Source organism: Octodon degus, unplaced genomic scaffold, assembly GCF_000260255.1.
Source record: "Octodon degus isolate 3935 unplaced genomic scaffold, OctDeg1.0 scaffold00018, whole genome shotgun sequence".
NCBI classification, from domain to species: Eukaryota; Metazoa; Chordata; class Mammalia; order Rodentia; family Octodontidae; genus Octodon; species Octodon degus.
In genome coordinates this window covers 22315222-22337712 of record NW_004524594.1, presented here as the reverse complement: position 1 = coordinate 22337712, position 22491 = coordinate 22315222, and the positions used below count along the sequence as shown (strand labels likewise).

Below are 22491 nucleotides of genomic sequence, written 5' to 3'. Positions count from 1 at the left end.
AACCCTGGCCCCTGTGCTTGCCTGAGCAAGCGCTTAGTCCACTGAGCTATCTTGTCAGCCCTCTAATGTCATCATTTTTTAAACAAAAAAATTATCATGTCTGCATTTGGAAATTCAAGCATTATAGAGAGACAAAATATATAAAAGGGGGGCCCCCTAGTCTCATCCATGTTGTCATTCATTGTAGGTAATAACTGTAAAATATAGTTGCTTCTTAAAACTTTATTATTCCTTTATGAAATTTATAGCTTTAGGAGTTAACGTTGCTTCACTCCGTACTAAGTTGTCTTCGTGTACCGTGATTTGGTGTGGTGCAGACAGTGGTGTACTAGTGTGGGGACCAAGTACTATATTGTTTGATGTTACAGGAAGTGTTTTAGAGTGTCATTCTTGATCTCCTTTGTAGCCAATATTTATATGTTGAAATTTTTCCCTAATATTTTCTCTTTTTGAATTGCTATAGATAGGACAGGCAGAAAAATTATTAAATCTTATAAGTATACAAAATTTCTGCTGGGAGGTGGTGGTGCATGGCTATAATCCTAACATGCAGGAGGCTGAAGCAGTAGGATAACTGGGAGTTTGAGGCCAGTCTGGGCTACAAAGTGAGTTCAAGGCCAGCTTGAACTACATGGTAAACCCTGTCTCAAAAAGACAAAAAAAAGGAGAGGGTGGGCTGGGGAGATAGCTCAGTAGAATAAGCGCAAGGTCCTGAGTTCAATCCTTGGTACCTCAAAAAAAAAAAAAAAAAAAAAATCCTCAGTGGCATAAAAGTGATTATTAGGAGGCTTCATGTGTTCTACTATATGATTACCAAATCACGTCACATTTGTCTTTCAGTACAAGGCACACTTGCATATCCTTGTTTGCATATGTGCTTGGGAAGGACTTTAGCAGTTGCCAATTACATTTCTCCTTAAACCACTTTTTTTTTTTTTTTTAAGGGAGTACTGAAGTTAATTAACTCTCATTGGATAAAATGTTAGGGCTCAAGGAGGTGGCCACAGCTGGGTTGTCATGACCAGACTGCTGCAGAAACTTTACTTAAATGAAAGCACTTGGAGACAGTTACCCCTCTGAGCACTAGGTGACAAGGAGCTATTATTCTGTGTTTGTACTATACACTAAGACAAATTCTCCCATGGCTTAGTTTTCTCAGCATTGATTGGCAGTACTGTCCTAAGATATAGATCAAATAAATATAAAATACAATTTATAGAGCTACAGAAATAAGTATCCCTTAAATGATATAAAGTAAATATAATTGATCAAATAAGAGAGAACTGGTGAAATGTCTATTATTTCTCTAGCATTAAAAGTCTTAAAAGCATGTTTATGTCCTAGGAGATTTGAATTTCACGTTGTGAGTGTTGTAATAGAATATCCTTCCTATCAAGGTAATAATACCCATTGTCCCTGTGGAAGCTCAGATTCCTTAAGTCAGAAAGAGAATGACTTTCACAGAGTCTATTTTACATGTATTGATTTACAGATCTTTGGGACGCATTAGTAGTTATGTGATTTCTTTTAAAACAAGTTTTCAATTTCTTAGCCAAGTCAGAGAGTTGCTACTATTATTGTCAGTGCTTGTAGAAAGAAGGCTGAGGTGCAACTGAGAATCTTTGAGTTATGTCTTTCCACTCCCTCACCTTAGCAGCCTGTCCTGCTTTGGTCTGGAATTGAAGGTGTTGATGTAATCTCAGGCAGGCCTGGTGGCTCCTCTGCCAAGCTGCATCTCTGTATACATATTCTGGAAGTACTTTGGAAAACTAGGGTAGCTGTGGGGGTGATTTGTGAGTGTCACTGTTTCCCAGTTTAGGATTTGGAGTGGTATTGAGGGCTGTTGAGAAAAGGCAGTCTAAACTTCTTTTAGAGGAGATCTGTAAGTGTGGTGGTTGAGTTCTAGATTGGCAAGCACTGACAGAATACTTCCTTTTCTAGGCCTTAACCTGAGAGTAGATAGCACAGTGTAAAGGTTATAGACACTCCATGTGTGAGCATCAGCTCTTAGACATTCATAGGGAATTTGTTGGAAAATTGACTAGAAAATCAGAGAATGACTTTGGTCCTAGAAGATCCCCACCGGGGGAGACCTGTAGAGGCTGCTTTATCTTGAAAAGTACAGTAAGGAAGATAAATGAATGAGGATACATTGTTGTTAGCATATATAACTTCTAGAAAGTAGTTCCTTCAAGCATTCCATTGGACATTCAGTTATATCTTAAGATTATGTGCTGCTTTTTAAAGAGATGTGCTGTCCAGTTCAGTAGCTAGTTATTAATTAAGATGTGGCTACTTACATTCACTTCCTAGCTGGGCTTTATAGGGCATACCAAAATCTCAGCTACTTGGGAGGTTGAGTGTAGTTTCTGTTGGGTCCAATACACTATATAATTCCTTTGTTAATTTAATTAAACTGAAGACTTTTTGTCCTATTCCAAAGTATTATTATTATTATTATTATTATTGTTATTAGTGGTACTGGGGATGGAACTTGGGACCTTGTGCTTGCCAGGCAGGCTCTTTTTTTTTTTTTTTGGCAGAACTGGGGATTGAACTCAGGCCCTTACGCTTGCCAGGGAAGCGCTTATTCCACTGAGCCATCTCCCTGGCCCCCAGGCAGGCTCTTATACCACTGAACTATATCCCTGGCCCTCTCTTCCAAATATTATATTAGCTTTTTCTCAATACTAGGAATGAACTCAGGACCTTGCACTTGCTAGGCAGATATGGTACCACTGAGCTATATCCCTGGTTCCAAATTATTTTAAAATGCCCTCTTTTTTTTCCTATTTCAAGGACCCATGACATTATTATTCTGTTAATTTCTTTCCTTAGACATTGTTACCTTCTGTTTTGCTGTACTTCTTCGTGACTCTTATTTGCTTCCTCATACCTCCCTGCCATTTATATCCCAAAGTTTTGGGTCTTAGTTAATACCTGTTGAGAACAGACTAGAGGCATTGACTCTAAAATGTTTTTAGATGGTGTGTGATTTTAATTTTTGTCATTATTATTTTGGTGATTTCTAAAATTTCTAAAATACAGTAAACATGCATTATGAGAATAACCATAAGTAAACATTAAAAAATAGATTTCAATTCTGTAAACTGCACACTGAACTACTAAATTGTATAGAGGGATGAACTTTATGAATTTTATCACATTAAAGTTATAAGAAAAGATTATATATTGAGTGAGTTGAGAAATGGGGGACTAAAATTTTACCCTACTCATTGTGTTCCTTGTTCCTTTCTTGGTTCTGGAGTTGTTTGTTCTTTTTTTTTTTTTTTCTTCATTTTATGTATTTGGTACAGGGTCTCACTACCCAGCTTGGACTTGTAGTGATCCTCCTGTTTTCAGCCTCCCTGGCGCTGGGATTATAAGCATGCGCCACCACGCCCGCACTCCCACACCAGCTCAGTGTGCCCTGGGGGTGGGGCCTGGCATGGCATGTGGGACCGGGGATCGAACTCTGCTCCCTGTGTTTGCCAAAGCAGGTGCTTAGTCTGCTGAGCTATCTCACCAGCCCTTGCTTGTTCATTTGTATTGATAGCAAAAATGACAAATAGTAATGACCATTGTCTTCCTTGCAATAGACAGATGAGCCATGGTAACACATTATTGTTGATGTGACAGGTTGATTTATGTGTTCTTTGTGCAGATATTTTTAGATTTTTTAAGATGCACCAGAGTGAGCTTAGTTCTAACTTCATCAGTGTTTTGTTCCTTTTTTTTTTTTTGGCAGAACCAGAGATTGAACTCAGACCCTTGCACTTGTTAGGGAAGCGCTTATTCCAGAGCCATCTCCCCGGCCCTTCATCAGTGTTTTTAAACCTTGAATATTGTACTTCCTCTTTCTCTTTGTGGGATATAATCCATGTGAGTTCACTGGTAAACCTTGGTTTTATTTTTCATTTCAGAACTTTGAATACTTTTAGTTCTATAAACATAGAACTACATCAGGTAATAACCATAGGTTATTTTGTCCAAATTTTGTTTTATATATGTGCATTTTAGGAATTGTACTGTTGGTAAATTACTCTGTGGTTTTTAGTGGACCTGATAAAATTTTGTAACATATAAAAGGAATGATATTTAAGACTTGTTTCCTTCTATACTATCTCTTCCTTTCTTTGTAGATTGTATAGCTCTTCCGTGGCTGTCACCCCTCAGAACCATACTGTGAGCAGGATTTCCTGCCGGTGGCATCTCTGGTGACACTGGTATATTAACCATACCTGAGAAATTTTATTTTTTGGCTCCGAATGCCTTCAGGGCAGGTTTGGCTGGCTTGAGTTATGGGGATCGAACCACAGCAACCTGAGCCTGCTTTGTGGAAGCAGCCACTTAAAGAACTGAGCTAAGGGGCAGGCCCCCCACCTGAGAAATTTTAGATTGGTTATTGTGTTTATGTATGAGACAGTACTTTTTCCTTTTAGTTACTGTATTTTCTAAAACAGTGCCTGTGTATCAGACTTTGAGTTTCCTTTGTTTCTCTTTTCATAGGTAAAGAGCATTTTTGCTCTATGAAAAGACCATTTTTGTAATTCATTCTTTGTATTAGTTTTTTCTTTACTTCCAGTATAGTGTTATTTTTTTCTTATTTTCCATTTATTTTTATTTTTATTTTATTTTATTTTATTTTTTGCGGTACTGAGGATTGAACTCAGGACCCTCGCGCTTGTTCTACTGAGCTATCTCCCTGGCCCCTTCCGTTTATTTTTAAATGTGTACTTTTTACTTTTTAAGGAAAATAAAAAGTAGTAAAAAATTAGAAATGATACAGAAGTTCACTAAACAAAATGTAGGAATTCAACAATAGTTATATTGCCAACTGTTGTCTTTAAATTTGTTGTTCAGATTACCATATATAAGCATGCAAAATTGGTCTAAAAATGATAAAAAATGAATAAGGAGAAAAAGCCAAAAACATTTAAGCATTAACTGCTCCTTTCAATAGACCAGCAGAAGTCAGCAGTACAATTATCCAAGCTATCCTGTATGTATGCATATATATTTCTTTTTCCCCTTCCTTCTTTTTCTTTTCTCCTTTCCCTTATCCCAGTTGTTCTTTCTCTTTGAATAGTGTAGTTTAGAAGACACAAAAGGCTTAGGATAGCACTTGCCACTTACTTGATCCTTCCCCAATAACCTTTTGTTTAAAAACATCAAGTGATTTCAGGATTTAGGAAGTAGCTTTCCTTGCCCATTTGTGTTTTATGACATTGCTGAACACATTGCACTGCACTAATTCTGCCTATCCTGTGTCACACCGCTCTCTGCCAGAAGCTAACTAGTGGTAGTTGAGAGTGATAGTCTTTGGTTTTGTTCTGTTTCGTTTTAATTTTTGGTGCCATGGGGATTAAACTCAGGGTCTCAAATATTAAAAATGGAAATCAGCTGGGTGTAGTGACACAGGCCTGTAATCCCAACATTCAGGAGGCTGAGGCAGGAGGATTGCCTCAAGTTTGAGCAATTTTGAGCTCATTGGGCTTCCCAGTGAGCTCAAAGCTAGCCGGAACGATGTAGTAAGACCCTGTGCAAATCACTCAGCCACTCAATCAGGTCATGTCATGCCCTCTTCACAGTCATTCATTCATTCATTCATTCATTCATTCATTCATTCATTCATTCAGCAAGACTAGCTGGTGTGTGCTGCAAACAAAATCCTTCATCTCAGGAACTATATATTCATGAGATAAGAGACATTATCAATAAGGTAGGAGGATCACAAGTTCAAGTTTTACCTGGACAACCTAGTGAGACTCTGTCTCAAAAAACAAAACAAAACAAAACCCCAAAGCAAAAACAAAAGAACCCAAAAGGCCAGGGATGTAGCTCAGTAGTAGAACGCTCCTGGGTTCAGTCTATAGTATCACAAGAGAAAAAGAAAGACTATCAAATGTTCTATCATACTTAGAATAAAATCCTTTAACATGGTTGGAGAGGCATGTGGTGATATGGCCCCTTCCTGTGACTCTGGCCTCATCTGGCACACTGCTTATTGCTCATGTGGCTCTGGGCAAGCTGGCCTAGCATGGTTACCCTGCCTAGAAGCTTTTGCACCTGCTGTTCTGTTTATCTGAGGTGCACATTCCCAGATCATGGTATGCCTGGCTCCTGGATATCATTCAGATCTCAGTTGACCTTCACCTAGGAAGACTGTGTTCACTTACCCAGTCCATGATGATGTTTATTTTTGAGACTCGGTTTCATTATGCAGTTCAGGCTGGCCTTGAAGTCACTATGTTGCTCAGGCTGGCCTCAAATTTGCAGTGATTTTTCTGCCTCAGCTTCCTGCCTCAACCTCCTGAATGCCAGGATTACAAGCATGTGCCACCACACCCAATGTGTGCTGGTGTTTATAAAGCTTCTTCACAAGTACTTGTTATTATCTGAAATAATTTTGTTTATTCATTTAGTTGCTACAGATGCTCAATAAATGCATTTGCCAAATTAATTACACTAATTTTCCTACTGGTTTATTTGTAACGTTTATAATATTCAGTATCCATCCATTCACCACATATTTCCTAAGTATTTGTGTGTGCCAAACACTGATCTAAGTGTTGGAGAAATGGCAACAAAGAGGTTAACAAAGTCCATTCTCTCTTAGAGTGTATATTCCATTGCAGGGAGACCGATAATAAACCACCAGGTTATCAGATCTATAAGGAATAATCAGATATTGAGTAGTGCCACCATGAAATAGAAGAATAATTGGTAGAAGTGGGGGATGGGCTGGCCTGGATGGCATGGCAGGAAGGGACTCTGGTGGGGTATGGTTTGAATTTCTGCTGGGGTGAAATAAATCTAATGAACTGAGTGAGCTCTTTCTGTATGTCACAGTAATGATTAAAAACATGTACTGAGATTGCTTTTCTTAACAGAAGAAAGAATTCCAGTGAGAGGAAGGCATACTTGTAAGGCTACACAGTTCAGAGGTATGGTTAGGTGGAGTTGGGATTGTCTCCTGATTCACAATTGTGTGACATCAGAGCTATTTCTCATTTAAACTTGGCCGCCCGAGTCCTGTCTAGTCTCATAGTTGACAGATAATATTTACTGTTTTTTATGTTGCTGGTTGAAATTACAGAATGCTGCTCCATTACCAATACAGGCAGCAAGAGGCTATATAAATAACATAGTGGTGGGGAATATTTATTTTGAAGCTAGTGAATCTGGATTTGAATTCTTACTGTAGTATCTGAGTGACCTTAAGCAAGTTATTTAATCTCTAATGCTTCTGTGTTCTCATCTGTAAAATGGGCATAAAATTATTTCCATTTGACAGTTATCATGAAAATTAAATGATTAAATGCATGTTAATTCCATGGTGACACATAGAAAATACTTAATAAATACCAACTACTATTGTTGCTATTGCTTTTTTGACAATCTGATTCCTCTGTCTCCTCCCCCAAAATAACAAAACTAACTTGCTTTTTTTCTGGAATCAGGGTGAGAGTCTGATTTCCTCAGTGGGACCATGTATGGGTTTGGTTTTACGATAGGCACAGATCCTGCCAAAATCCAGGATTATTAGATTAGAAAGCCAAAACAAAATGTTTTAGTCTGAAATGGGCCCTGGGTCAGGATCCTGTTTCAACATCCTGTCTGTTTATATGAACGGAAGAGATGGTGTAGACTCCGCCTGTAAACCGCAACTTTGTTTTGAGCCAACTTGACTTGATAGCTTCCTTATTCTACCTGCTGACTTCTTTAGCTCTGGTTTAGCAGCCAGAAGAGCAACTAAACCTGTTTATAGCTCATTTGTTGCTCAAAAAACCTCAACAATTCCTAGGAAAATGAACAATTAAGTGGACTCGATATTTTTAAGTTTTCCTTTTAATGTGTGAAAAAATATTTATGTATATGTGAACTGTATTCTTTTACAGGGGACACTTTCTGGGCTGTCCTGAAACATTTGGATCTGTGGGTATATGTTAATTTTCCCCTTTAATAGGAACAAGACTTTATTTTTCTCTTTTGTTTGGAAATCTCTAAATATTTTGCCTGTTGCTGGTTATTTATTTACTTTTTGGTTATTTATTTTGGGGACAGCGTTCACTATGTATTTCAGTAAGTCTTTAAACTTACTGTGTAGCATAGACTGGCCTCAAACTTGCAGTGAGCCTCCTGCCTCAGCCTCTTGAGTGCTGGGACTACCGGCATGTACCACCATAGCCGGGCTGCTGCTTCTTTCTTAAGAATATATAAAACATAGGTTAATTTTTCCTTGAGTCTGGATCATCATGGTGACCATGATCCTACTGTAGACATCATGGTATAATGAATAGTATAGTCTGATATGTGATATCTATTTCAAAATTTGTGTATTTGCTTTTTAGTCTTTTTTTTTTTCCTTATTGCTGATAGTGTACCCTCTTTGCTCCTTTGTTGCTTCTAATAACCGTATGCTGAAAAATCAAATAATTGGAAATGATAAGAACAAGGGCTGAAGTTGAGTGATAGAACACTTGTTTAGGATGCACATACAAGGCCCTGTGTTCAATCTTGAGCATTTCCCTCCCCACCCCCATGTGAATGACTACTGAATACAAGGCAAAGATACTCAGTATTATTAACTCTGAGGATTTGAAATTCAAAGTTGGATGTTTTACAGGCAAGGAAGTAATAATTTTGGCTATCTCCTGGTCTGTGTTGTTCTCCAGAGAAGTAGAATATTGCATTTATGATCAATGCTTAATTTTCTGAAATCTTACAACATTAAAAACCCCAACGTAAAACAAAACAAAACTCCAGTGAAGTGAGAGTGCAGTACTGACATGTGCCTGTGAATCCTAGCACTCTGGGAGGCTGAGGCAGGCAAATTGCAAGTTCAAGCTGGCCTAAAAAACTTAGTCTATTTCAAAGTGTGAGCTGGGGAGATAGCTCAGAGGCATAAGTGCCCGCCTGGCAAGTGGCAAGGTCCTGAGTTCGATCCCTGATACAGAAGGAAGGAAGGCAGGCAGGCATCAGTGTGTGTGTGTGTGTGTGTGTGTGTGTGTGTGAAGGGTACTGGGAATGTGGCTTGGTGTGAAGGGCCTGGGTTCAATCCTCAGTATTGCAGGACAAGAGATAGCAAAACAAAGAAAATAATTTAGAGATATAACTTTTACATTGGGATTGGAGTGCTACGGTTTAGTAAATAAAGGCCTAAATGCTTGATTATTACTGTGCAGGTCATTTTTCCCCTATTTTAAAGTAAGGATGCCTCCCACTACTGCCCCCATCACCAATTTATTTTTATCCCTCTTTTTTATTTCATGAAAAAATAAAATTTCATAACAAAATAATAAAGAATAACAACTGCTAATACACTGTATCATCTTCAAAGTAGTTACTTAGAGTACAATACATAAACCAAAAATTCTTACAACAAACAGATAATAGCAAAATGTTTTCTTTTTTTAACATTTTCTTTTCAATGAACTAAGATGAACGAGTAGTTCAAATGAAAGAAATTAGCATATATTGAGATATTTAAAATAATAGGATATATAATTTAGAGAAGTGTATGAATTTCTCCCCACTTATATAGCTTTTATTTTGCTCTTTGTGTGCATGTATATGTATGTATAGTGTCTCTCATATAAGAGAAACCATGAGATATTTAGGCTTGTGTGTCTGACTTATTTCACTTAACATTTTCTTCTTAAGTTGCATCCATTTACTTAAGAATGTCTTTATCTTTCTTTATGGCAACATAGTACTCCATGGTGTATGACTGTATTGTTTTGTTTTTTGGGTATCGGGGATTGAACTCAGGACCCTGCACTTGCCAGGCAAGCTCTTATTCTGCTGAGCTATCTCCCCGGCCTTTTTTTTTGGGGGGGGTATTATTCTTATACATTTATTTGTTGATTGACATATATATTATTTCCAAGATCTAACTATTATAAATTATGCTGCTGTAAACATGAGTATTCATGTATCTCTATAACATAATGATTTTAACTCTTTGGGGAAGATACCTAGAAGTGGGACAGCAGGGCCAAGGAGAATTTGTTTTTAGTTTCTGAAGACTCTCCACACTGGCTTTAGCATCTCCACACTGATCCCCATAGTGGTTTTAGTAGTTTACATTCCCCCCAACAATGCAGTAAAGTTTCTTTTCCCTCACATCCTCGCCAGTTTTTATTATTAGATTTTTTTATGATAGCCATTATTTCTGGGTAAGAGGGTATCTCAGTGTAATTTTAATTTGCATTTTTCTGATCATCAGTGATATTGAGCATTTTTTCATGTACCAGTTGGCCACTGGTATTTCTGAGAAGTGTCTATTAATTTTGATTGCCAATGTTTTGATTGGGTCTTATTTTAGAGATTGCTAATGTTTTGATTGGGGCTGATTATTTATTTATTTATTTTTAGTTCTTTATATATTGTGTTGTTGATGTTAGTCCTTTGTCCATGGAATAGGTAGCAATTTTTTTCCCATTATGTACATCGTCTCTTCACTCTGTTGGCTTTCCTTTGCTGTGCAGCTTTTTAATTTGGTGTGACCCTTTTTGTTGATTCTTGCTATTATTTCTTGTGCTGTAGGCCTCTGTTCATAAAGTTCTGTCCTACACCTATATCTTCAAGAGTTGTGCCTATTTTATCTTGCAGCATATTAAGTGTTTCTGTTTTAACATTTAGATCTTTGATCCATGTGGTTTTAGTTTAATACATGGTAAGATATATGGGTCTAGACTCAATCTTCTGTATGTGGAAATCCAGGTTTCTCAATACCAATTATTAAAAGGCTGTCTTTCATTCTGTGTATGTTTGGCTCTTTTGACAAAGATCAGATAACTTTAAGTGCCTGGGGTAATTTTTGCTTCTGTTTCAGTGGTCTACATTGCCTGTTTTTATGCTAGTAAGTACCATGCTGTTTTAATAATCCTAATCACTGATTTGTAATGAAACAAATATGTAAAAGGTTTGGACATTGATATCCATAGAAATCATTACCTTCACATCTTTGGGGTAACATCAGTGAAACTATGAATATGGTAAGTACATTTGTCCTCTGATTTATATTAGTCATCATTTGCATTGTCTTTACAAGTAGTTTTTGTTTGGTCTTTTCTGATAGTAGACAATGAAATGTGGCAATGCAATATGACTTAAATCTAGCAACTTCATTAAAAGTCACTTCCTCACAATTAAAATATATGGAAAGTAATCCACAGCATTTTGTACATTTTCACCATGTACTTTTTTTGCTGTGCATGAAAATGAATAAGCAATTCTGGAAGCCAGCTTCCTCTGGGAGCATAAAAACTCTTGTGGCTATTAATGGACTTAATTGTATTTCCTTTCTGCCACTAAAATGTGCAATAAATTTGTTTATGCTCTTGCCTTAATTTAATGGAGAATTGTTCATTAAATTGGTATTGATATCATCATCACTTTGTTTTTATTACTGGTAGAATCCTGTCTAGCTTTTCTTGAAGAAGAAAACTTATTTTTATTTAAAAAAACCTTTTTTATTGATACAATTTTTTTTTTTTTCGGAACCAGGGATTGAACTTAGGCTCTTGTGCTTGCCAGGCAAGCACTTATTCTACTGAGCTATCTCTCCAGCCTATTGATACATGTTTGTAGTACATAGTGATCACATTCCTCATGGGAAGTTGGTACATGCATATAATCATTTTAATTATTTTTTTATCCCCTCCTCATCCCTTTCTTTTCCCCTCCTATGTCTTGGTCCTTTCCCGTATACAATCTATCTCCCTCCTTTCCGTTCTTTTATTTTGCTCTTTATTTATATTTATGTTTTGCTCATGTAAGTGAAACCACATATTTAATCTTGTGTGTCTGATTTACTTCACTTACAATTATAGTTTCTAGATGGATCCATTTTCCTATAAATGACTCAAATTGATCTTTCTTTATGGTATCTGCAGATGGACATGTAGGCAGGTTCCAAAATTTACCTATTATGAATTGTGTTGCTATAAACATGTGTACGACCCAAAAGCTACAACTCTTGTTGGCATAGGTCTTGCTTTATCTTGGTCTTAACCATCCAGCAGAAAAGTATAAAAACGAAGTATAAGAAGTAAAGCTATGCTGTTATGTTGAGCTGTAGGGGACTCAGGTCAACAATTTCTGACATTGCCAGTGAAGCGGAAGACCCAATACTATTATGGACTACTGGACTCTTTTAGAATATTTTGCTGAGTTAACACACCTATATTCAAATGATGGAAATAGACAAGAGAGGGGATACAGATGAGTATCCATTTTGTATCTGTGTATTCAAAATGGTTAGGATAGATATATAGTTACATTCTCTTAATGAATAGAGGGATTTGTTCTAATAGTGTTTGTAAATAGGATATCATGTCTGCATCTTGTACAGCAGTTAACCACTAGGAAAAATGCATGCAATGTGTTAATTATTGAAACTGGCCTACCTGTTTGGTTTGAAACTGTCTCATTGTTATTTGTTTCTTAATAAAATTATGGGAAAAAAATGTGTACACATGTATTATTGCAATATGATATCTTTAACTCTTTTGGAAGAATTTTAGAAGGGGAAAGGTGGGCCCAATTAAATTTCTAGTTTTAGGGAGGTTTTTTTTTTTTAATTTTAACAAAGGGTCTATAGGGTATAGATCAGATTTGTAGTGATCCTTCTGTTTACAGCCTCCCAAAAGCTGGGACCATAGGTGCGTACCACCATGCCCAGCCTCAATTGCCATCTCAGTGCGACCCAGGGGTGGTGCTGTCACAGCAGGCCTGGAGATTGAACCCCTGGCCCCTGAACCTGCTAGCAGGCATTTTATCCACTGAGCTATGTGGCTGGCCCTAGTTTTCGTTTTTTGAGGAATCTCCATATTGAATTCCATAATGGTTGTACTAGTTTACATTCCCACCTATAACTAGAACAGCCTTGGTAGCATTTGTCATTATCTGAGTTCTTGATGGTAGCCATGCTTTCTGGGATAAAACAGAATTTAGTGTTTTCTATTTTGCATTTCTCAAAGGACCAGAGATGTCAAACATTTTTCTTCCCATGTATTTATTGGTTATTTGTATTTCTTTTGAGGAATTCGTGTTCATTGCAGTAGTCCATTGATTTTTCAAAAATTTTTAATTTTTTTAAAATGTATTTGGTACAGGGTCTCACTGCACAACTCTCACTCATATTGATCCTCCTGTTTTCAGCCTTCCCAGTGCTAGGATTACAGGCATGTTCTACCACTCCCAGACTTGGTGGCTGGCTGTGTGCTCCTGAGGGCAGGGCTGGTGGGGCATGTGGTGCTTGGGATCCCTGCACTTGCCTGAGCAGGCACTTAGTCCACTGAGCTATCTTGCTGGCCCTGATAGTCCATTTAAAAAGAACACTTATAATAAGAAATAGCTGTAATATTATCAAACATTATTCATGGTTGCCTTGGTTGGGATCTTGTGCGTCTAGGTAGGCAGCCACTTATGCCACTGAGCTATCTCTCCTGCCCAGTAAAGAAATTTTAAAAAAGAAAAAAAGATTGACTTGCCAAAGCAGAGCCTGACTGTGCTTCTTAGAAGCTGCTCTGTAAGGAAAAATCCTGATGCCAAATGATCTAATTTGTGTAATCCTGAAGGTGGAGCTATTTTTGAAAGAGAACAAAAAAATAATCAGGCCCTTTGTGAATGCCAAACTGTATCTTACTGATTCAAAAAGAACAGGATTCAGATCTTGTAGTTTGAACTTAGTTTCCCTCTTGTTCTGTTCATCATTCCAGATTAAATTTATGAAAGACATACTTAATTACTCTTGAAAAATCATTTTTTTTTGAGCAGTTATCTCTGTATAGTTCAGGCTAGCTTTGTATTCACTTCATAGCCCAAACTGACCTCAAACTTTCAGCAATTCTCCTGCCTCAGCTCCTGAGTGCAGGAACTACAGGTTTGCACCACCATACCCAGCTTTAAAATGTTTACATTTATTTTTTTAAGATTTTAGATAAATGCATTACTGTATTTGTGATTTGGATGATGTGAATTGCATAAAAGAACAGTTCCATGTTCAGAAGCTAGTATTCTTTTTATAGTTATTAAGATAGACTAAAGTTCTGATAGTTCTTAGCCCTCCTTGATTCTATAGTTTTTTTTTTCTATCCGCAAATGAAATTCCCAGGTAGTAAAACCTACTGACATGTTTGCAATGTCTTAACTGCAATGTATTTTATTTTGTGTTGTGTTATTTTTGTTGTTGATACAGGGTCTTGCTAATGCAGTTGGGACTCATAGTGATCCTCCTGTTTCAGCCTCCCTAGCACTGGGATTACAGGCATGTGCCACCACACCTGGTTTCAGGGTGGCATGGTGCGCCTGGGGTTCTGGGGCCAGCACTGCATGCAGTACTGGGGATCGAACTCAGGACTTTGTACTCGCCAGGCAGGCACTTAGACTGCTGAGCTATCTCTCCAGCCCCTAACTGCAATATGAAGGAAAAACAAAAGGAACATTATTTATAGTAAAGTATTATTTCTGTATGTGAATTCTCAGAAGACAAATTAAATCTTCACAGCACATTAGAAACCATATTATCCATCAGGTGCTTGAAAGTATAATAGCTTTATCTTTATGAATATGATGCCTACAGAGATTGAACAGGTATATTATATCAGTGACTCAGACAATACATGGATGCCATTGGTGATAGTGTCCTGAAGCCTGAAATGGTGAATAAAGTCTTCATGAAGTTCTAAAGAAAACAAAATAACATTGTCCCTACAGATGAAAGTCCATTTTGTATCTGTGTATTCAAAGTGGTTAGGATAGATATATAGTTACATTCTCTTAATGAATAGAATGATTTGTTCTAATGGTGTTTGTAAATAGGATCTCAAGTCCGCATCTTGTACAGTAATTAACCACTAAGAAGAATGTATGCAGTGTGTTAATTATTGAAACTGTCCTAGCAATTTGATTTGAAACTGTCTCATTGCTATTTGTTTATCAATAAAATTATGAAAAAAAAGTAAGAGAGAAAAAGGAAAAAGAATTGAAAATAGAAGACAAAATATCAAACATCTTATCTTAACCATCCAGCAGAAAAGTACAAAAACAAGGTATGAAAAGTAAAGCCATATTAATATTGTGAGCTGTAAAAGGCTCAAGTCAACAACTTCTGACATTGCCAGTCCTACGGATAACCCAATACTATTATGGACTACTGAACCATATTGGAATATTTTGTTGAATTCAAGTACCTCCAATATTTAAATGACAATGGAGTACTCATCTCTGACACAACTAAACAAAAAAAGGAAATACAAATGAAGGACTATTTTGTATCTGTATATTCAAAATAGCTAGGATAGTTATACAGCTACTTTCTCTTAATTCAATGAATAAAAAGATTTGTACTAATAGTGTTTGTGGACAGGGTATCATGTCTGCATCTTGTACTATGAATAACCACTAAGAAGGCAATAATAAGCAATGTATTAATTATTGAAACTGTCCTAATCGGTTTTGAAACTGTCTCATTGCTATTTGTTTCTCAATAAAATTATTTTAATATATATAGCAACTTGAAAAAAAGACAAAATAAAGATTAACTAAAAAAAAACATTGTCCCCCCCTACCCCCCATTTACGTGATAGTTTCATTCCTGAAAAAATCATTGTATGTCAAACGGTGACAGAATATTTAGTTTCTCTATAAAGTCTCTTAAAGTCTGAGTATAAGCTGCTTTCTACTTTCACATATATTTTGTGAGGACCAAAGGCAGACTTAGTATGAATGTGATATAGCTTAAAGTTTCTTTCTTTAGATAGACCCTTTCTGTGCATTTCTACAGCCTTGTACCTGATTAAAAAACCAAAATGGTCACATGTGGTGGCACATGCCTGTAATCCTAGCACTCTGGAGACTGAAGCAAAAGGATTGTTCTGGGTTCTAGGCCAGGCTGGGCTACTTAGTGAGTTCAAGCCCAGTCTGAACTGCATAATAAGACCCTGTCTCTAAACACACACACACACACACGCACGCACGCACGCACGCGCACGCACACACACACAAACTTATAAGTACAACTTGATGAATTTTTACAAAACTGAACATACTGCCATGTCTAGCACCTACATCAAGAAACTGAGTATCCCCAATATACCAAAACATTAACATGTCCTTTTCTCATTGAGTCCTTCCCTTTCCACCAAAAATAATTGATACCCTCATTTCTAATAGCATTGTTTTGAACAGCATTGTTTTGAACATTTTTAAAAATTTTATTTATTTTGTACAGGGTCTCACTATGCAGTTCAGACTCAGTGATCCTCCTTTCTCAGCCTCCCCAGCACTGGGATTACAGGTGTGTGCCACCTTTGGGCCAGCACTGGAGTTCTGGGGCCTGCACAGCATGTGATACCGGGGATTAGAACTTGGGACCTTGCGCTTGCCAGGCAGGTGCTTATGCCACTGAGCTATCTCTCCAACCCCTTGCCTGCTTTTGTATTTCAGTGTATGTGTTTGTCTAACTTCTTTTGCTTAAAATTATGCTTAATGTGATGATTCATCCACATTGTTGAATGTAATTCTAGTTAACATGTTCTTGTTTCTGAATAGTATTCCATGTTATAAATGTATTGCAGTTTCTTGAACCATTCTGCTGCCAATGACCATATAGCAGATTTCCAGTTTGGGACTATTTTGAATAGTGATAATTACACATGTCTTGTGCCTAATCTATTTTTAGACCTAAGCATTCATTTCTCTGGAGTGTATGACCCAGAGTGGAATTGCCGGATTATGGAGTTCATGTGTATTTAGCTTAGCAATATATGAGCACTGAAAGCTCTTGTTGTCGTCCCTCTCCATCGGTAGTTTGATTATTTGCCTTTTCATTTTAGTAATTCTGGCTAGAAGTAAAATGGTTTCTTTTGTAGTTTTACTTTGCATTTCCCTGATAATTTGGCACTGGAAATTGAACCTACAGCCTTACACATATTAGGGAAGTGCTGTACCACTGAGCTACATTCCTAGCCTTTTTTTTTTTTTTTTTTTTTCCAAAAAGTGCTAATTTACACATCTTTGGAGAGGAGACAAGATTTTGTATTTTACTTTTTTTTTTTTTTTTTTGTACAGGCTCTCACTACGCAGTTCAGACTTGTAGTGATCCTCCTGTTTTCAGCCTCCCAGCAGCTGGGATTATAGGCATGTGCCACCCTGGGGCAGAGCCAGTATGGCATGTGGTACCGGGCTTCGAACCCTAGTCCCTGTGCTTGCCTAAGCAGGAACTTAGTCCTCTGAGCTATCTCGCTGGCCCTTACATTACTAGCCTTTTTTAATGTTGAGACAGTCTTGTTATATTGCCCAGGCTGGCCTCGAATTTGTAATCTTGCTTTGACCTTCTGAGTAGCTGGGATTACAAGTATACTCTACCATGCCTGGCGTAATTTTAGGCTTTCTATTCTATACCATTGATCAGTTTGTCCATCCTTGCACTAATGTTTCCTTGTTTAAGTTACTATTGTTGTTTTATTTTGTTTTGAGACCATCTCACTGTGAAGTGCAGACTAACCTTGAACTCCCTTATGTAACCCAGGCTGACCTCACAGCGATCCTTCTGCCTCATCCTCCCTACTGGGATTACAGGCATGTACTACCATGCCCAGTTTCAGTTACTGTTTTTTAAGGCCTGTTACCTGGTGTTGTATGTCCTCCAGCTTTTTGTATCTTTGTAGTTGTCGTTTTGTTTTGTTTTGTTTTGTTTTGTAATTGTCTGAACTAGTCTTTATTCTTTGCATTTCCTTTTTTTTTTTGTTTTCTTTGTTTTTGAGACAGGGTCTTGCTGTGTAGTTTAGGCTGGCCTCAAACTCTGAGATCCTTCTGTTGTCTTCTCAGTGCAGGGATTACAGGCTTGTGTCACCATGCCTCTTTTTTTTTTTTAAAGAATAGACATATTTTATATATTTCTTCAGATGTATTCTCAAGTATTTGATATTTTTAAATATTAGAGCTAATTTTGTTAACTGTAATCTTGTATGCTTTTTCTTGTAACGGCACCTGTAACTTTTATATAAACTTTAAATCATATAAAACCTGGTTCTGTCTTGGGTGGACTATTTTCTCTTACATGAACGTTGGAAGTTATGTGGGAAGCTAGTCATTTTCTGATTGTGTAGGATTTGACCAAGTTCAGTTGTAGATTGTCCAGCATTTTGTTCTTTCTGCCACTGAATGTTGGTAAAGTTCATAATCTTGTGACAATCCAGAAAGCACCTTGTAGGTATCACCCCACCATGACTCTACTGAGACTATTTTTTCCTTATTATATTTATTATAGAACATAAATGTTAGTGTGCTTGACTGTCCTTAAGTGTGTTTGACTTTTGCTTGTTAGTTTTAGGAAGAAATCTAGAACAGGGCAACAGTTTGAACTGTTGATATTTATATTTTTAGATTTTAAAAATTAACAAATGATTAATGGCTAGATTCCTGTTTCTAGGCCTCCTGGTAAAGTAGATTGAACACTGGACCCAGAGCCAGAAAAATTAAATACTTCCTTTAACAATAAAAGTTATGATTTGGGGTCAGTTACCTTTTGAGCTTTAATCTCATAAACTGGAAAAAAATAATTAACTATTTTGTTGGCTACTTAGTTGTTTTTTTTTTTTTTTTTTTTTTTACTTAGTTTTTAAGAAGAGCAATGATACCATGTTTGTGTGCTTTATGAGTCTTAGGTACTGTGTTTTTTCTACCTGTTCTTTGCTGGACTGTAGGCATAATTACATGAACTATATGAAACCTACTAAATAGTATAGATCTGCTCAGTTTGGGTTCTTTGAGCATGGTCACTATGAACATAACTTATTCTTGGAAAGTGGTATCTATTTTCAAGAAGTGTGTATGCATTTATAGGAAGGTAATGAGAGCACTAGTAGTCTATTGGGATTCCTGTTTTAATTCTCATTTTGCAAATGAAAAGTATGTAAACAATTTGCTTTCCATTTCCTTAATTGTCTTAGTGCCTAGAAATGCTTTGATGATTAAGATAAAGCTACGAAGCACTTTTGTGTTCCTCAGGGAAATGTATTATATGAATAGAGGTGATGCATTATAATAAATAAATTATTGAGTTGGGAATGTAGCTCGGGATGTATCTGAACAGTGTAGAGCACATGTTCATCAGACACAAGGCCTGGCTTGACCACCTCACACCACAATCCAGAAGAAAAAAAGAAAAATAAATTCTCATGTATATGCATGCACTATAAATCTGACCTTCCATCTAAGGGATTAAGAAATCACTAGTCCTAGAACTTTCAGTGATACAAACAGCCCAGGCTGGCCTTGAATTTGAGGATCCTCCTATCTCAGACTCTTGAGTGTAGGGATTACAGGCATGTACCATCATGCCTGGCTTCTGGATAGCTTTTTTTTTCCTTTTCTTTTTTCTTTTCTTTTCTTTTCTTTTCTTTTCTTTTCTTTTCTTTTCTTTCTTTCTTTCTTTTTCTTTTCTTTTCTTTTTTTTTTTTTGGTGGTACCAAGGATTGAACTCAGTACCTTGCTCTCGCCAGGCAAGCACTTATTCCACTGAGCTATCTCTCCCCCACATAGATTTTTTTATTTTTATTTTTGTTATGCATTTACTACAGAGAATACAGGATCTCACTATGTAGATCGGACTCGTAGTGATCCTCCTGTTTTTGGTCTCCCAAGCGCTGGGATTACAGGTGCACGCCACTATGCCCAGTATTAATTGCCATCTCAGTGTGCCCTGGGGGTGGGGCCACCACTGCAAGCTAGAGATCAAACCCCAGCCTGCTGTGCTCTGCCTGAGCAGGTGCTTTAGTCCACTGAGCTATCCACCCCGCCGCCATAGCTTCCCCCCTCCCCCCGGAACTGGGGATTTAAACTCAGGCCCTTGCGCTTGCTAGGGAAGCACTTATTCTACTGAGCCATCTCCCTGCACCCACCCCATAGTTTTTTGAATGAAGTGCTTTTTCTATTTGTAGAATTGGTATGTTTGTTTTTTTCTAATTTATTTGCAGAAATTCTTCATATATTACAGATCAAGTCCTTTATAACATGTATGTATGTTTGTGTATGTTATATGTTTATATCTGATACAGGGATGATTGAAAAATATGATGAAAATATAAAGTTGAAAATTTTAATGTTACAATTAAAGACACATTGCCATTAATCTCCCTCACAGCAATTCCCCTCATTGAGTGTATTTATCCATCATTCTTGTCACTTTCCTGAAGCAGTTCTGCAAGTCATTTTGTAAGTGTCTGAATGAGGTGTGATTAAATAAAAACAACAGTACATGCTATTTCCAAGTGCCGTCCAAAATTCTTCTGCTTTAGTCACTGGATTTGGCACCATACAACTTTTGGCTCTTCCCCCAAAATCAGAATGACTATGAAGGGTGAATGTTTTGAATTGATTCAGAACAACAAGGCAGCCATGATAGTGGAATTAAAGAAGTGACAAAAGCCTTCCAGAACTGCTTCAAAAAGTGGCAAGAATGATGGGATATGGTGTTTGAAGCAAGGAAGAGTTGTATTTTGAGGGAGATTAATGTCAGTATGTTTTTACTGTAATACTTTTTTAAAATTTTAAGTGCACTGTATCTTTTTATTACATGTATTTTTTTTCCAATCTGTGACTGGAAGAGTCACATCCTTATCTCCTTCAGCTTCTTAAACTGTTAACATTTTATTGTATTTACTCTGTTATATTATTGAGACATTTGAAACCAACTTATGTCAGCTGCCTCAGTGTGTCTTTTTCTGTTTAGTTCCGAGATCCCATCCGAGAACATGCCTTACACTTAGGTATCATGCATGGCTCTTCATGTCCTCAGATCTAGCTAATACATGAATTGTTTTTTTGTCATTCATGTTCTCTACAGTTTTATGTTCAGGAGGATTATATTGAAGCCAAATCCCTTAATATGCCTGTTGATCAGACTTTGGTCATGATTTCTTGTCAAAAACAAAGAAGTCACCGAAAAGATGCTGCAATATTCTTAAAACATTACATAAAGGGGCACATGTAATTAACCAGCTCTGTTACTGCTGAGTTAATCCTGATCACCAGATTTTACTGTTGTCTGCCAGGTGTCTGCTTTACTCCACTGTAGTACCATTGTTTTTCCCTTCTTAATTGAGTGTTTGGGGCAGAGACAATTTAAGATTGTACCAGTGTCTTTTTCCTTTTCAATCTTTAAGCTGCCAGCATTATTGCCCTGCTTAAATCAATCTCTACAGTGTGCTTGCCAAATGATGACATTTTTGTTTACATTATTTCTTCTACATTTGCAATTTTAGCTTTTTAAGGATGAACTTTTCTTTCTACTGTGGACCCATGGATATATATATATATATGTATGTATGTATGTATGTATGTATGTTTATTTATTTATACCTGGGATTGAATTCAGGGCCTTGTACTTGCCAGGCAAGCACTCATTCTACTGAGCTATCTCCCCAGCCCCATGAATTTATATTTTATTTATTGGGCTGTAACTTGTTAATATCACTACATTGGTGCTCAAATTACTGCAGATTTGATCAGTGAGAGTCCTTCATGCTGTTGGCCTTTTACCTGTCCTCACCCTTCTTTAAACACTTCATAATTTTCTGGAAAATTGTTTTATAGGCCAGTCTTATATTTTCCCAATCCTACCTCTAGAATCAGCTCTTTTCCTAATGAGTCCTGGACTTTTTAGTTTGTGGGATAGTATTTAGAAGCCAGTATCTGGGAGATTGTTGTACTTGTTGCTACAAGATGTCATTGCTTCTGGTGCTGTCAGCAGCCAGAGCCAGGAAATGTGTGTATGTATTATACAGTAACCACACACACACACACACACACACACACACACACACACACAGAGCTCATTATCTGTTTCTGTGTATATCTTTAACAAATGATATTTAAGCTCTCCAGCCTTAACCCTTTTTCAGGCTTGAAAATATATTTTCCATGATGGAAAAATCTTTCATTATCCTTCATATATTTGTTTGCTCACTATACATGGTCTTCCAGCTACTCTGATCTCTACCTGCTACTTCTGCACTCACACACCTTCAAGGGAATGGTCAACAGGAATGAGGAAGAGAGAGGAGTGTGTGATATTCCTGAGGTCTTAGACCTGATGTGTCATCAAGAAAACATGGAAGTTGGGGAAATGTTGGTAGTATGTTATGTTGGTTGGTTTTAGCAGGGAAATGAAACATTTTGCATTTGTTAAAATTGTTTCTATTTGCAGTGGGCCAGAGATGACCGAGATGTTTTTCCTTTTCTGTTCAGGTCAGGGTCCTGTGTATTTATGCTTGATGCATTAAGTTTTATCCTTTGAAAAGCTATCCAGGGGCTGGTGAGATGGCTCAGTGGTCTAAAGCACCTACTTAGAACAAGCTTAGCAAAGCCCAGGGACCATGGTTCAATCCCCCAGCACCACATGCCAACCAGCCCGCCCCCTGGTGGACTGAGCTGGCCACACACACACACACACACACACACACATACAAATAAATA

The 22491-nt window shown here is 37.2% G+C and overlaps 1 protein-coding gene across 1 annotated transcript in view; it reads left to right on the top strand.

The window, feature by feature from the left end:
• The window catches only part of Pacs1 (phosphofurin acidic cluster sorting protein 1), a 218023-nt gene that overhangs the window by 4498 nt on the left and 191034 nt on the right, over positions 1 to 22491 (top strand). The gene's annotated exons all lie outside the window — the stretch shown is intronic.